Source organism: Tursiops truncatus, chromosome 7 (genome assembly GCF_011762595.2).
Source record: "Tursiops truncatus isolate mTurTru1 chromosome 7, mTurTru1.mat.Y, whole genome shotgun sequence".
NCBI classification, from domain to species: Eukaryota; Metazoa; Chordata; class Mammalia; order Artiodactyla; family Delphinidae; genus Tursiops; species Tursiops truncatus.
In genome coordinates, this window is record NC_047040.1 from 94735457 (window position 1) to 94748679 (window position 13223).

At 46.0% G+C, this 13223-nt stretch overlaps 1 protein-coding gene and 1 pseudogene across 4 annotated transcripts in view; both read right to left on the minus strand.

Annotated features, from left to right (window-relative positions):
* Nucleotides 1–13223, minus strand: part of MGAT5 (alpha-1,6-mannosylglycoprotein 6-beta-N-acetylglucosaminyltransferase) — a 362902-nt gene that overhangs the window by 295731 nt on the left and 53948 nt on the right. For all 4 annotated transcript variants that reach the window (XM_019925447.3, XM_019925446.3, XM_073807768.1 and 1 more), the window contains exon 2: nt 12599–12648. The gene's annotated coding sequence lies outside the window, so the exon portion shown is untranslated. The remainder of the gene's footprint in view (nt 1–12598; nt 12649–13223) is intronic.
* On the minus strand, nt 261–12588 carry LOC141279205 (glycine cleavage system H protein, mitochondrial-like; annotated as a pseudogene).

A 13223-nucleotide genomic window follows, 5' to 3' on the forward strand; every position in this document is an offset into this window, starting at 1 on the left:
AACACAACTACCTCCAGCAACAATCATGCAATAATCATCATTCTATTCTTGAATCATTTAGTTTTAAAATAACCATTTAAAAAGAAGGTCGAATTTATTTATTTATATATATATTTTTAACATCTTTATTGGAGTATAGCTGCTTTACAATGGTGTGTTGGTTTCTGCTGTATAACAAAGTGAATCAGCTATATGTATACATATATCCCCATATCCCTTCCCTCTTGCGTCTCCCTCCCACCCTCCCTATCCCACCCCTCTAGGGGGTCACAAAGCATGAGCTGATCTCGCTGTGCTATGCAGCTGCTTCCCACTAGCTATCTATTTGACATTTGGTAGTGTATATATGTCAATGCTACTCTCTCACTTCGTCCCAGCTTACCCTCCCTGTGTCCTCAAATCCATTCTCTACGTCTGCATCTTTATCCCTGTCCTGCCCCTAGGTTCATTAAAACCTTTTTTTTCTTTGTTTTTTGAGATTCCATATATATGTGTTAGCATACGGTATTTGTTTTTCTCTTTCTGAATTACTTCACTCTGTTTGACAGATTCTAGGTCCATCTACCTCACTACAAATAACTCAATTTTGTTTCTTTTTATGGCTGAGTAATATTGCATTGTGTATATGTGCCACATCTTCTTTATCCATTCATCTGTAGATGGACACTTAGGTTGCTTCCATGTCCTGGCTACTGTAAATAGTGCTGCAATGAACATTGTGGTACATGACTCTTTCTGAATTATGGTTTTCTCAGGCTATATGCCCAGTAGTGGAATTGCTGGATCATATGGTAATACTTAATACTGTTTTTAGTTTTTTAAGGAACCTCCATACTGTTCTCCATAGTGGCTGTATCAATTTACATTCCCACCAACAGTTCAAGAGGGTTCCCTTTTCTCCACACCCTCTCCAGCATTTATTGTTTGTAGATTTTCTAATGATGGCCATTTAAAAAGAAGGTCAATTTTTTTTTTTTTTTTTTTTTTTTTTTTTTGCGGTACGCGGGCCTCTCACTGTTGTGGCCTCTCCCGTTGCGGAGCACAGGCTCCGGATGCGCAGGCTCAGCGGTCGTGGCTCAGCGGTCATGGCTCACGGGCCTAGCCACTCCACGGCATGTGGGATCTTCCCGGACCAGGGCACAAACCTGTGTCCCCTGCATCGGCTCAACTACTGCGCCACCAGGGAAGCCCAAGAAGGTCAATTTTAAAGTGACTTCTAAAATGCAGCAAAACATTTCTTCCATGAACTAAAATATGCACTTACCCAGCAATATGACACCTAGGAGTTCTCACTCTCTCACTGTTTTAAATTTTAAGCACATATTAAAAACTCCAGGGACTTCCCTGGTGGCGCAGTGGTTAAGAATCCGCCTGCCAATGCAGGGGACACGGGATTGAGCCCTGCTCCGGGAAGATCCCACATGCCGCGGAGCTAAGCCCGTGCACCACAACTACTGAAGGCCGTGCTCTAGCGCCCGCGAGCCACAACTACTGAGCCCGCATGCCTAGAGCCCATGCTCCGCAACTAGAGAAGCCACCGCAGTGAGAAGCCCGCGCACCGCAACGAAGAGCAGCCCCTGCTCGCCACTAGAGAAAGCCTGCGTGCAGCAACGAAGACCCCAGGCAGCCAAATAAATAAGTAAATAAATAAAAACTCCAAATGGTCACACAGTGACAGAAGTGAAGAAACTCAATTTCCATTTGTTCATCTTCAACTGCGCTATCACTGTTTATCTCAAAGCCGTATTTAAACATAAGAACATGTTGTACCATAAGGACGAAAGGCATGAAGTACTCCTAAAGCAGCTCCAACATGGCCGAACTGCTAGGAACTTAACCCTCAAATCAACGTGTATCACTCGGTCCACGTGTATCAGGGCCAACTGTATAACAGAGTTGCCCAAATTAATTTCCATGTACAATACGACGCTTATTAAGGGGAACTTTTTTTAAGTGTGCTAATCTGATGTGTGTAAATAAATATATACTCACACATATGTATATGTAATTATTAACAGCAGCAACTATTCAGAATTTAGAGGAGCAAAAGAGTTTTTCCCAGAAACTATTTTATCAGTGGCTTTTTTCGGATTTGCCCACACGTGGTGGTATCAAACCGCAGACTGGCTGAAGTCAGCTGTACAGGTTTTAGCCTCTGTAAAGGCTGCCCCGCCTGACAGCCCCACCTGCAGGGGTCCGCTCCCATGGCTCCACCCATGGGAGGCAGCTGCACACAGCCAAAGGAACCCTGCAGACAGAAGGCTTCTGAAGACACAAAATAAACGTCCAAGTTCAGACACAAAAGCTTTTGTGTTGCGCACATTAAGACAGCCCTTGCAGTTTACAGTGAGGGTAAAGCAGGGTTTCTCAACGTCAGCACCGTTGGCTATTTGGGCGGGCTAATTCCTTGCTGTGGGACCGTCCTGTATGTTACAGGATGTTAATCTGCCTGCCTGGGCTCTCTCCACTGCATACACAGACATACACTCCCATACCCTTGCACCAAGATGTAACAAAGGTCGCCCTTCACCAACAGCTCAGAGGCCCTCGGGTGGAGGTTAGAACACCTTGGGAAGAAACGCAGGAAATCAAGCCCAGTGCTGCCCCAGGAAGGGAGACGTGGTTTATTTTTAGAGCTCCCTTTTCATTCTTAGCAAATGCATCTATTTCTTATTCAAACACACATTTAATTAAATACACAAAGAGAGGGTGTGCCACTGAAAAAAATGCCGGCAGCCCTCTCAAATTATTTTTCCTTTATTTTCAAATATTTACCTAATGAACGGAAACAAAACGAACATCTTTCCCAAAAGGCCATCCCAGCCCAAGAGAGATATTCTATAAACACGGGCATAAATGACCACTGTAAAGAAAATATTTCCGGACATGCCTCCACCCCCGAATCACTTCTTTTACACACGATTCTAACTTGCCGTGGTTCCTCCAGATCAAAGCAGCGTGGGAGCGGCAAATCAGAACAAGCAGCAAGGTAAGCATAGTGTCCCCAGACAGACTTGGGAGAGGCAGCCTGGGTATTGCAAAAAAAAGAGCCGGGGATTCGGGGACAGGAAACCTGGATCTGAGTCTCTGTTCTACCACTTTCTCACCCTGGGGCTCTGACCAAATCACAACCTCCCAAGATGCCAGCTTTTATTTATGAAATGGAGGTTGATGTGTGCTTCTAAGAGCTGCCTTGAGAACTAACTATTGGAACTAAGTGAAGGTTTTCATCCAGGTGTCAAATGTTATTACCTTTATTTTAGAATTACACACATCACCAGTCTCAGCCAGAGGTAACTGCTGGTTTTACCAATAGGAATTTTGTCACTGGAAACAGCCCCAGGGTTGGTTCCAACAGCATGAACAGCAGATCCAGAAGGTGGAAAAGAGTAGGAAACGTGAAAGCGTAGAGCACAGGAGCGAAGGACAGGGAAGCCAGACTGCCTGGGTTCTCATCCCACTGGGTGACGCTGGGCAACTTGTTTGACTTCTACATGCTTCAGTCTCCACCTACAAACTGGGGATAACAGTGGCACCGTCGGTGCCCATTATTTGCGGTAGTGATACTTTACAAAAATCTCTGTGAACACTGACTTGGCAAATATTAAACCGGCGATCCTAGGGGAAGGGAATACGGGCTTAGGTTCCTGTGAGCCTCTGGTCAGAACATTTTTGTCCACTGATCAACACGTAACCATGGGGACTTCCCTGGCGGTCCAGTGGTTAAGACTCTGCGCTTCCACTGCAGGGGGCAAGGGTTCAATCCCTGGTCGGGAACGAAGATCCCACGTGTCTCGTGACCAATAAATAAATACATACATAAAAAATTTGCTGTCACCTATTAAAATCTTTTTAAAATCAGAAATAAATTATTTTTAAAAATACATAACCATGTTTTATGTCCTTCCGTTTTAAGACACCTTATTTAATATATGCGGTTGATTCATCAATATTGAACTCACAGCCAACAGGACTATAACTCATGCTTGAAGAAGCTTATCTAACACACCTGTTTTCTCCCTAAGGCACAGCACAGCCTTCTAGCACTTCGGAACTCTAGATATAATTCCAGTACTACCCTTAGGGGCCATTTTAAACAACAAACTCACCAACCAAAAAAAAAAAAGCTCAAAAATGCCAAGAGTTGCACTAATGAGACCACGAAGAGGACACCTTGTTATAGTAGGAGACCTGAAACAGGAAGGCAGAGCATCTCCTATCTGAGCTGGGAACATGCACATCAGTATCTCAAATTTTCCTCCACTCTGTGTGTGTCTACAAAGGGTCGCACAGTGCTACAACTACTGATTTGAGCGTTATACAAATAAGTTGTAACAAGGAGGCAAATTTGCACATACAGAATCCGCAAATAATGAGGATCAACTGTACCAGACTCACAAAGTAGCTCTGATGATTCAATGAATGGATACAGATAAAGCACTGAGAACTTCCCCATGTGCAGGAAGCACTCCACAGATGTTATTATTGGGGAGTCAAATATGTCCATAACATATCACATGGTGTAAAAGGCTTAACAAAACTGTGAAAAAAGAACTTAGATGGTGGTAGAGAACCACAGGCAAGGGAGTACGGCAAAGAATAAAGAAATCAAAAACCAAAACTCAGGAAATTTCTTCCCTAAAGCAACCTTCCACTTAACCTGTTTATCTTTCTTTCTCTCCACCAAAAGGTTACATTCCCCAGGCCAGCCGTCTACCGTTCCGCTCTCACATACATTCTCTGGATGCTTTGTCCTTTTTGCAACGTATGGTAGGAAACTACATTTCCCCAACTCCCTCACCAACTGGCTTCCAGGTAGGGTTGGCCTGCGGGAGACAGCAGCAGCAGCTGGGAGGACAGGCGCAGGGAAGGGGTCGGGGTCTCTCATCCACTTTCCATCCACCCACCAGCATCTCCTCCAGGGATGCAGCCCTTTCCAAAGGGTTCTACTTCCCGCTTCTGGTAACACTGGCAACTCCCATGCTCCCTGCAGTCCTCGGGGTGGATTTCTTCTGGTGGCTGCAAATCTCTGGGTTGTCACATGCTCTTTGGTACATCAATGTCACCTCTTCCGTCACCTACAAACCCAGTTTTCTGTAGTACGTCCTCTGGTCAAAATGCCTAGTCCAGTTATCCTGACTGACATGATACCACATGTGGCTCCAAAAAGATGCTAAACCTGCAGCTCTCCTGCCAAGACCAGCTCCCCTACACACACACACACACACACACACACACACACACACACACACACACACACACACACACACACATATACACCCCTGTCCTTCCCACAATCTCACCTCACATTCAGACTCTCTGGATTGAGGACAAATAAAGGTGCTTTGGTTTGCTTTCTTTTAATTCACTGCTGCCGGAAGAAAGTGCACTTACAAAACTATTAGAGTTACTTCAGCTTTTTATCAAGTACGTTACCTCCCCCTTTCAACAAGGGTTACAGGCTGCCCCTGCTCCAACCGTCTCCTTCTGCTTAAGTACTTTTTACTTTTAAAAGACTAAGCAGTACTCTCCCTTCACACATACCTTGATTAAAAAAAAAAAAATCCAAATGCGGCCGATGGCACATGGCCAATTTCCTCTCACAGTCAGCACTAGTCATGGCTGCTGACAGCGGCCAGTATAATCAATGTCCATTAATTCTGAGGCAATTTCCAATCTTCTCTTCCCATTGTTTCTTACTCAGGGCATAAAAATGCAACGCCTGACCATAATCACAAACAGGCGTAAAAGAGGAGTAAACAAGTTCAGGTGGATAAAAGAATGCAAGAGTGAACAAGAGTCTGATAAGTGAACCACAGAAGCAGGAGAAAGGGGGCCTGTGGGCAATGCTCGCTACTCACTGAATGCCTGTTCCCTTCTCCTCCCTAGACGCACAGCTGGATGACGTGTCCCAGCAAGGTGAGGCCAGGGGACCTGCGTCTGTGCCCCCTTCCAGGGGGCTAGAATGAACGCCACCGCAGGGTGATCCTGGAGGGCAGGGGTTCTCACGAAGGCAGCGCCTATTTAGCCTTGGTCGCTAAATGACTTTTTTTTTTTTAAACTGAAGTAGAGTTGATTTTAAATATTGTAATAGTTTCAGGTGTACAGCATGATTCAGTTATACATATATATGTATATATCTATAGTCCTTTTTCTCTGATTCTTTTCCATTTTAGGTTATTACAGGATATTGAATATTGTTTCCCATGCTATACAGTAAATCCTTTTTGTTTATTTTATATATCGTAGTATGTATCTGTTAATCCCATACGCCCAGTTTATCTCTCACCCCTCTCCTTTGGTAACCATAAGTTTGTTTCCTATGTCTGTGAGTCTGTTTCGTAAATAAGTTCATTTGTACTATGTTTTTTTAATTTTTTTTTTTTTTTTTTTGCTGTACGCAGGCCTCTCACTGTCGTGGCCTCTCCCGTTGCGGAGCACAGGCTCTGGACGCGCAGGCTCAGCGGCCATGGCTCACGGGCCCAGCCGCTCCGCGACATGTGGGATCTTCCCGGACCGGGGCACGAACCCGTGTCCCCTGCAACGGCAGGCGGACTCTCAACCACTACACCACCAGGGAAGCCCCTTGTACTATTTTTTAGATTCCACATAGAAGTGATATAATATTTGCCTTTGTCTGACTTACTTGACTTAGTATGATAATCTCTAGGTCCATCCATGTTGCTACAAATGACATTATTTCATTCTTTTTTATGGCTGAGTGATATTCTGTTGTATATATGTACCACATCTTTATCCATTCATCTGTCGATGGACATTTAGGTTGCTTCATGTCTTGGCTATTGTGAATAGTGCTGCAATGAACATTGGCGTGCGTGTATCTTTTCAAATTCGACTTTTTCCAGATACATGCCCAAGAGTAGGATTGCTGGATCACTCGGTAACTATTTTTAGTTTTTTAAGGAAGCTCCATACTGTTCTCCACAGTGGCTGTATCAAACTACATTCCCGTCAACAGTGCAAGAGGGTTGGTTCCCTTTTCTCCAAACCCTCTCCAGCATTTATTATGCTAAATGACTTCTTAAAAGGGGTAATTTCCCCACCTCCACCAGCCTAAAACTATGAACTAGGAAAAACAAACTTGCACTGGGTATGACTATACGTATAGACACACACACACACACACACACACACACACACACACACACACACAGGTCCTTCTGTTACAGAAGGTCACAAACGCAGGACGTGTGCCTTTCAAATGAGCTGGGCAGACATCTGGTCAAGGTGGCCAAAGGCGTATATGAAATAACCCCCAGCAGGTCCCTTCCAGACGGAACTCTATAAAGAGAGATCACCATTTGGGTGAGGAACACAGAAATGGGCACTGTTCCTGGTTCCTCATCTCCTGTTGGGGAGAACAGTGCCCTGCAGACCAATAACACTTTCACTTTGTAGCATAAAAACCAGGATTCAGAGAGGTCAGGGTGGGCCCTCCAGCAGAAACAGAGCTGAAACCCCCATCTCCCAGGTCAGTGCTACTACTCAAAGCGGGTGGGAGCATCCACAGAGGGGGGCCAGTCCACCAAGTGTTTCTGGTCTTTGAAGAGCTAAGTACCAAAACTGAGGGTAAGTGTCCTTTTAACTTTTACAGTCAGTGGACAAGGTAACTCTATGTCTTTGAATCTCATAATAAAATTGAAGGCTAGTATTTTATACTTTTTTTTTTTAGATTAAGTTGTTTCAAACTAGTTTATTTAGGGGTTCCATTTTCACTCCTCAATAGATTTTACGTATTTCTCATATGCTTCTTCACTCATTAGTTCATCTAGTTCTGAAGGGTTACTGAGTGTCATCTTGATCAGCCAACCATCTTCATAGCAAGATTTGTTGACAAGTCCTGGATCTTCTGCCAGAGCTTCATTAATTTCAGTTAATTCTCCTGATAGAGGAGAATAGAGTTCACTAGCAGCTTTCACACTTTCCAAAACACCAAATTCCTCGTTTGTTCAATTTTGTCCCAACTTCAGGCAGACTACAGTAAACAACATTTCCCAAAGCTTCCTGTGCAAAATTGCTGATTCCCACTGTTCCAACACCGTTTTCTGCTGTTACCCATTCATGTTTGTCTGTGAATTTACGATCCGACAGCAGAGCGGGTCCGGTGCGCAGCGCCCGTACGGCGCCCGCACGGCGCCCGCCCGCAGTCCCCAGGGCCGCGGCGGCCAGGGCACGTTGGGCGCAGAGACGGCGCGCAGGCTGCAGACCGCGGCCCGCACGCTCCGTGCCACTCGCAGCGCCATGTGCACAGGGGACCACTTTCTTCTTTCTTTAATCTCACTTTTTCTAGTAATTTATTTTTATGGTACCAGACCATGATGATTTAGAATTTTAAAAAACGGTTCCAGGCTTCCCTGGTGGCACAGTGGTTGAGAGTCCGCCTGCCGATGCAGGGGACATGGGTTCGTGCCCCGGTCCGGGAAGATCCCACATGCCGCGGAGCGGCTGGGCCCATGAGCCATGGCCGCTGAGCCTGCGTGGCCGGGGCCTGTGCTCCGCAATGGGAGAGGCCACAAACTCTTCAACCAAATTCCCATGGCCACCACACCCCCTTCCCCAATCCTTCCTGACTCACCCTCACCCAGGCTCTCCTCTACCTTTCACCCTTCCTTTCCAGCAGGCATCTCCCTTTAAATGGGTGGTGGTAAACTTTCCGGTAGCCCCTCCAATGCATACGCAGTGGGCACTGACTCCTGTGAGCCATCCTGAGCTCAGACCAAAAGGAAGAGTTAAAAGTAATCAGTCATTTATCCACACAGCCTAAATAACACAGGACTCCAGTCCCAGAAAGCCATCACGGTAAAAGAAGAAAAAAACCGTCCGTGGCCCTTACCCGCGTTAATTAACCCGAGGGAGAGCCTCAGCCTACCCAATAGATGCTCTCTATCCATCACCTAAACCTGAGACGCAAAGTAAAGGAACCTTCGCCTGTCTCCTCCAGGGAGGTCGACATACGTGGAGAGATGCCACGCCGGCTTGGGGAGAAAGGAGAGGTTACTGACAGAGTGAGTCACGTGTGCGGCATCAGGTATGATGAAGTGTATTATGGGAAGGGGACGTGGAGACGGCATTAGCTCTGTCCAGCGGGACCCACTGAACTGCCCATTACAAGGGAGCCCTGAACTAGTGGAGGAGGAGGACTTGGGGAGAAGGATTTAAACACATACACCTCCTTGAAAATGAATGAAGAGAAACCGTCTAGACGACAATGACGGGACAGTGACGTAACGAACGAAACCATAGGAAAGGGCGGAGCCAGGCAGCACCAACCCTCCCCGGAGCGTTCCAGGCAGGCCACGTGTTTTAGACTTTCCAGGGACAAAAGGATGGTAATTTTAACAGACGCCAACATCGGCACCTTTCACAGTTACTAAGACGTGTCATCCACGAGTTCAGAAAGGCAGGGACTCGAGGGGGATGTAAATGAGCAAGTATTCCACTAAGTCTCTGCACTTGTCTGGGTATTTGAAATATTTAAACATTTTTCAGTATTTTTTTTCAAGTATCGCCAGAGAACAGACACATGACGCTGTTTTGAAACGTCTTGCCACAAACCGGGAATTCTGATTAGATCCAGTCCAAACCAGGCATGCCTTGGGAAGACAACTGCTCTGCTGTTCCACGTCTGGCCTGGTGACAAGGGGCAGCCCCAGCCCTGACCTCTGCCCTGCACCCCACCTTTCCTTGGGGGCAAACAGGGCATCGAGGTTAATCCAACATGCCCAGCTATCAATGGGCGGCAGCTGTCTAGACAGACTGCAGGCAACTCTTGGGCTTGGAGAAGGAGGGCCGAGATGGAGATCCAATGTGCACCACAGGCAAAGGGCTGGGAAGGTGACAACCGTGCTCAGCTGACTCTCTTCCCAAATCCTGTGGCCACCATAAAGGTGGTTCAAGAGCCTGTCCCTGCCCCACTCCAGGCAGGCCATGCAGTGGACGCGGCTGCACGGCACACAGCCAAGGTCGAGCACTGACATTTCCCAAGACGTGACTAACAGCCTGGGAACCACAGAAAGCAATCTGAGCACGGACAGTGAAGGCTGTTTCATCTTAACTGCATCCAAGACTTGCCATCTAAGCCCCCATTTGTGTTACACCTCTTCCAAGATTACTCATCTTTGATGCCAACAGGAGAACGCCATGAACTTGAAAACTCCATCATCTGGATTTGTTGATGACTGTATTTCAACGCCTGCATGAGCAGGATGAAAAGAAAATGAAACCAAATTTTTCCTGCCTATAACACCTGTTTCTTTTTGACACTCATTGGCTCGGCTCATCCTGCTGCCACGTGCCAGGTTGTGTACTCGCCACTGGTGGTGTGAAAAGGAATAAGGCCAACCCTCGTGCTCAAGGAATGTACAGTCTAGGCAGACCCACGGTGAGGAACACGCCTTCTGCTGCCCTCCTGCGCCTTAGCCTTCTCCTCTGGCAGTGTGTGTTCACGAGATCTGCTGGGGTGGCTATGGTTTTAACTTCCATTTTTATCAACACTGCATCCTTCTCTTCCGGTCAGGTCTCCAGAAATGAAACTCAGAGATGGTTCTTTGAGAAACTAAGGCATAAAAAACCAGGTACAGATCTACCAACCTAGGTGAGAAACATTTTCTGACACCCATTTCCCAGCAACACCCTTTCTTACCACAGACTCTGTAGCAGAGTTAGAGTCATTTGTTTCCAGAAGCCAATCATTTCCCTGATCTAAACCGACTCAGGGTTACACATAAACCCAAGCCTAACGCTGGGACAACTTCCTTCCCGCTGCATCAGAAGAAAGACAGTTTTACAAAATGGCCAGGGGAGAAGGGTGACTGCTTCTCCACCTTCAGGAAGACCCAACCACCTCCAAAGTCCTGGGCGTTGTCAAAGTGTGGAGGGTGTGCTTTATAATCTGAAGGCTAATTTAAAAGATGGTAAGACACGCAAACTCATCTGTGATACGGCTTTCAAGTTATAAATGTCAGTGACAGCCAGTCTGCTGCGTTGGGAACTCCTCCAACAGGTTGACAGCAGCCCAATTCCATGGTTCTGGAGGAGGCTGACAGACAGCTGCTCTTTCAGTAGTTATTTTGAAAGGAGCCAAGAGTCCCTTCCAAAGGCAGCTAGGTATTGGCGCGCTGAAGGGGGAAGGTGACACCATATCTGGTGGCAGGTAGACACAGCCCAGGAGTGCCACATGATGCCAACACGTCTGCGTGCTCCACAAAGACTGTCAACCCCACACAGAGCAGGAAAAAAAGAAAAAGAAAATCACAGCAGAGGAGAGGCAGAAAGATGCACATCCTTCCCAGAGCATAAGCCATTGCACCTGGGTATCAGGGACCGCAGACCCAGCTCCTATTCTTCACGATGCCAGCCTGCTACAGCCCCAGCTGCCATGCCTCGCACCTCCTGGGAGGGCAGTGAACGGACTTTCTTATCTGTCGGCACTCCACTAGTTTCAGAACAGACCCTTGAAGATAGATGGTTTACCTGTCCAGTCCCTGAACTGAAAACCACTCCCTTTCAGTCATGTGTGTGATGTGGAGGTAGGGGGATGTGTAAGAGGGATTAAATATGCTTGTTCTTAGACAAAACCCTATGTCTTTAGACACGCAAAATCTCTTTGAGGTTCTGACAGAGACACTTCTTGTTTCTCTGGTTTCTCCCAGCGGGACAAACTTTCAAGGTGACAGCTAGAGAGAAGCCTCTGATAAAAGTCACATGGTCACATAATTTGAGTTCTAACTAAGGCTTTTATTCACATCAGACATTCATCTGCTTGTCAGTTGCTGGAATGGATTTTCCTGTGATGTCGTTAGGGACAAAGTTTGTTCAAAGATCCACACACATAAGAGAAACAAGAATTATGAATGTTTCACGTTTCGTTCTGCTGGTCCCATAACCTTGATACCCAAATCCTATTAGCCTGTAAAATCCAAAAATGCTGCTCCCAAGCTGAATGTCTGATTTACCAAGGTGACTCTCAAAGGTAGCTTAGACAGTGGGTTTAAGCACTCCGGACTATTCATACAGTTAGAACAAGGAAGCGCTCAGCAAAGTGCTTCCTCCGTAAAATACGTTCATAACTGGGGGCTTAGGAAAATGTACTCCGTGAACAATTCCTTGATACAGACACAGTTCAGAGATTGTGCAGTCATTCTGAGTCACACTCTCCACTTCATTGGCTTTGCTTATTTATGTTCACACCATGATCCTCTGTGTCTGAAGGGGCCAGCCCTTCCACCTAAGAGTATCAGGCCATAATCCAGTCCAATACATTTACGTTTGATAATGACTAAGTAATAAATGACCTTCTGCTCCAGTCACTTCACTAATTCGAGGCAGATAAAACATTCTTGCCCAGCTAACCCAAAAGATAAATTCCACCAGGTTTCAAGCAAATAGCCAGGGACGTACGTCTCCTTGGGATTGAGTTGCGCTAGAAGGGCAACCCCCCGGCCCTTTGGGACTGTGGTGCATTTTGACGGTTCCAAATGCTAACGTGGGACTCAAATCCTCGGTCCTCTCCCCCTAAGGGCAAATATCCCAGGGTCTGTGCTTAGCCAGGTAAATATGTGCTTACTGTGGTACTTACATGGCCTGATGGATCCGCCTCCAATGTCTACTACAGAGCAGTAATCACTCCTGCAATCACAAGAACAAAGACATTTTTAAGTTTCTCCTCTTTAAGAACTTGATCCATTGCAAACAGACAGGCTGACAAAGAGCTTCTGCGAACTAGGCCTCTCACATTTCGGAACCGAATGCCTTTTAAGATAAATACCGAAAAATAGCTAGGTGAGCATTCCCAATCACTTCAACACCCAGAGGCATTTGTCTAAAAAATTACATTATCTCACTTGTTAGGATCCAAATCCATCCATTATTAGTTCAGCAGGAGTAAGGCTACATTTGGCGAAGATGGAGCATCTCCACAAAACCGTTCTTTGTTCCAAGTCTCAGGAGGCATTAAACCAAAGCTTTTACCAATCCTAATGCTTCCCGGACTAGACTACATTAATTTATACACACAGTCTCAAGTAGGTGTATACACATGACTTAAAAAATACATATAGCTCTACGACAAAAAACCAAGGAGTCTGCAATACGAGATAAAGCCAGTTGAATCACAAGCCTGTTCATTTAAATATAACAGATTACTTGTACCTGCTTCACCTTGAATAAAATCAGAAAAGCAGTAAAAAGCCATTTTAGAAATA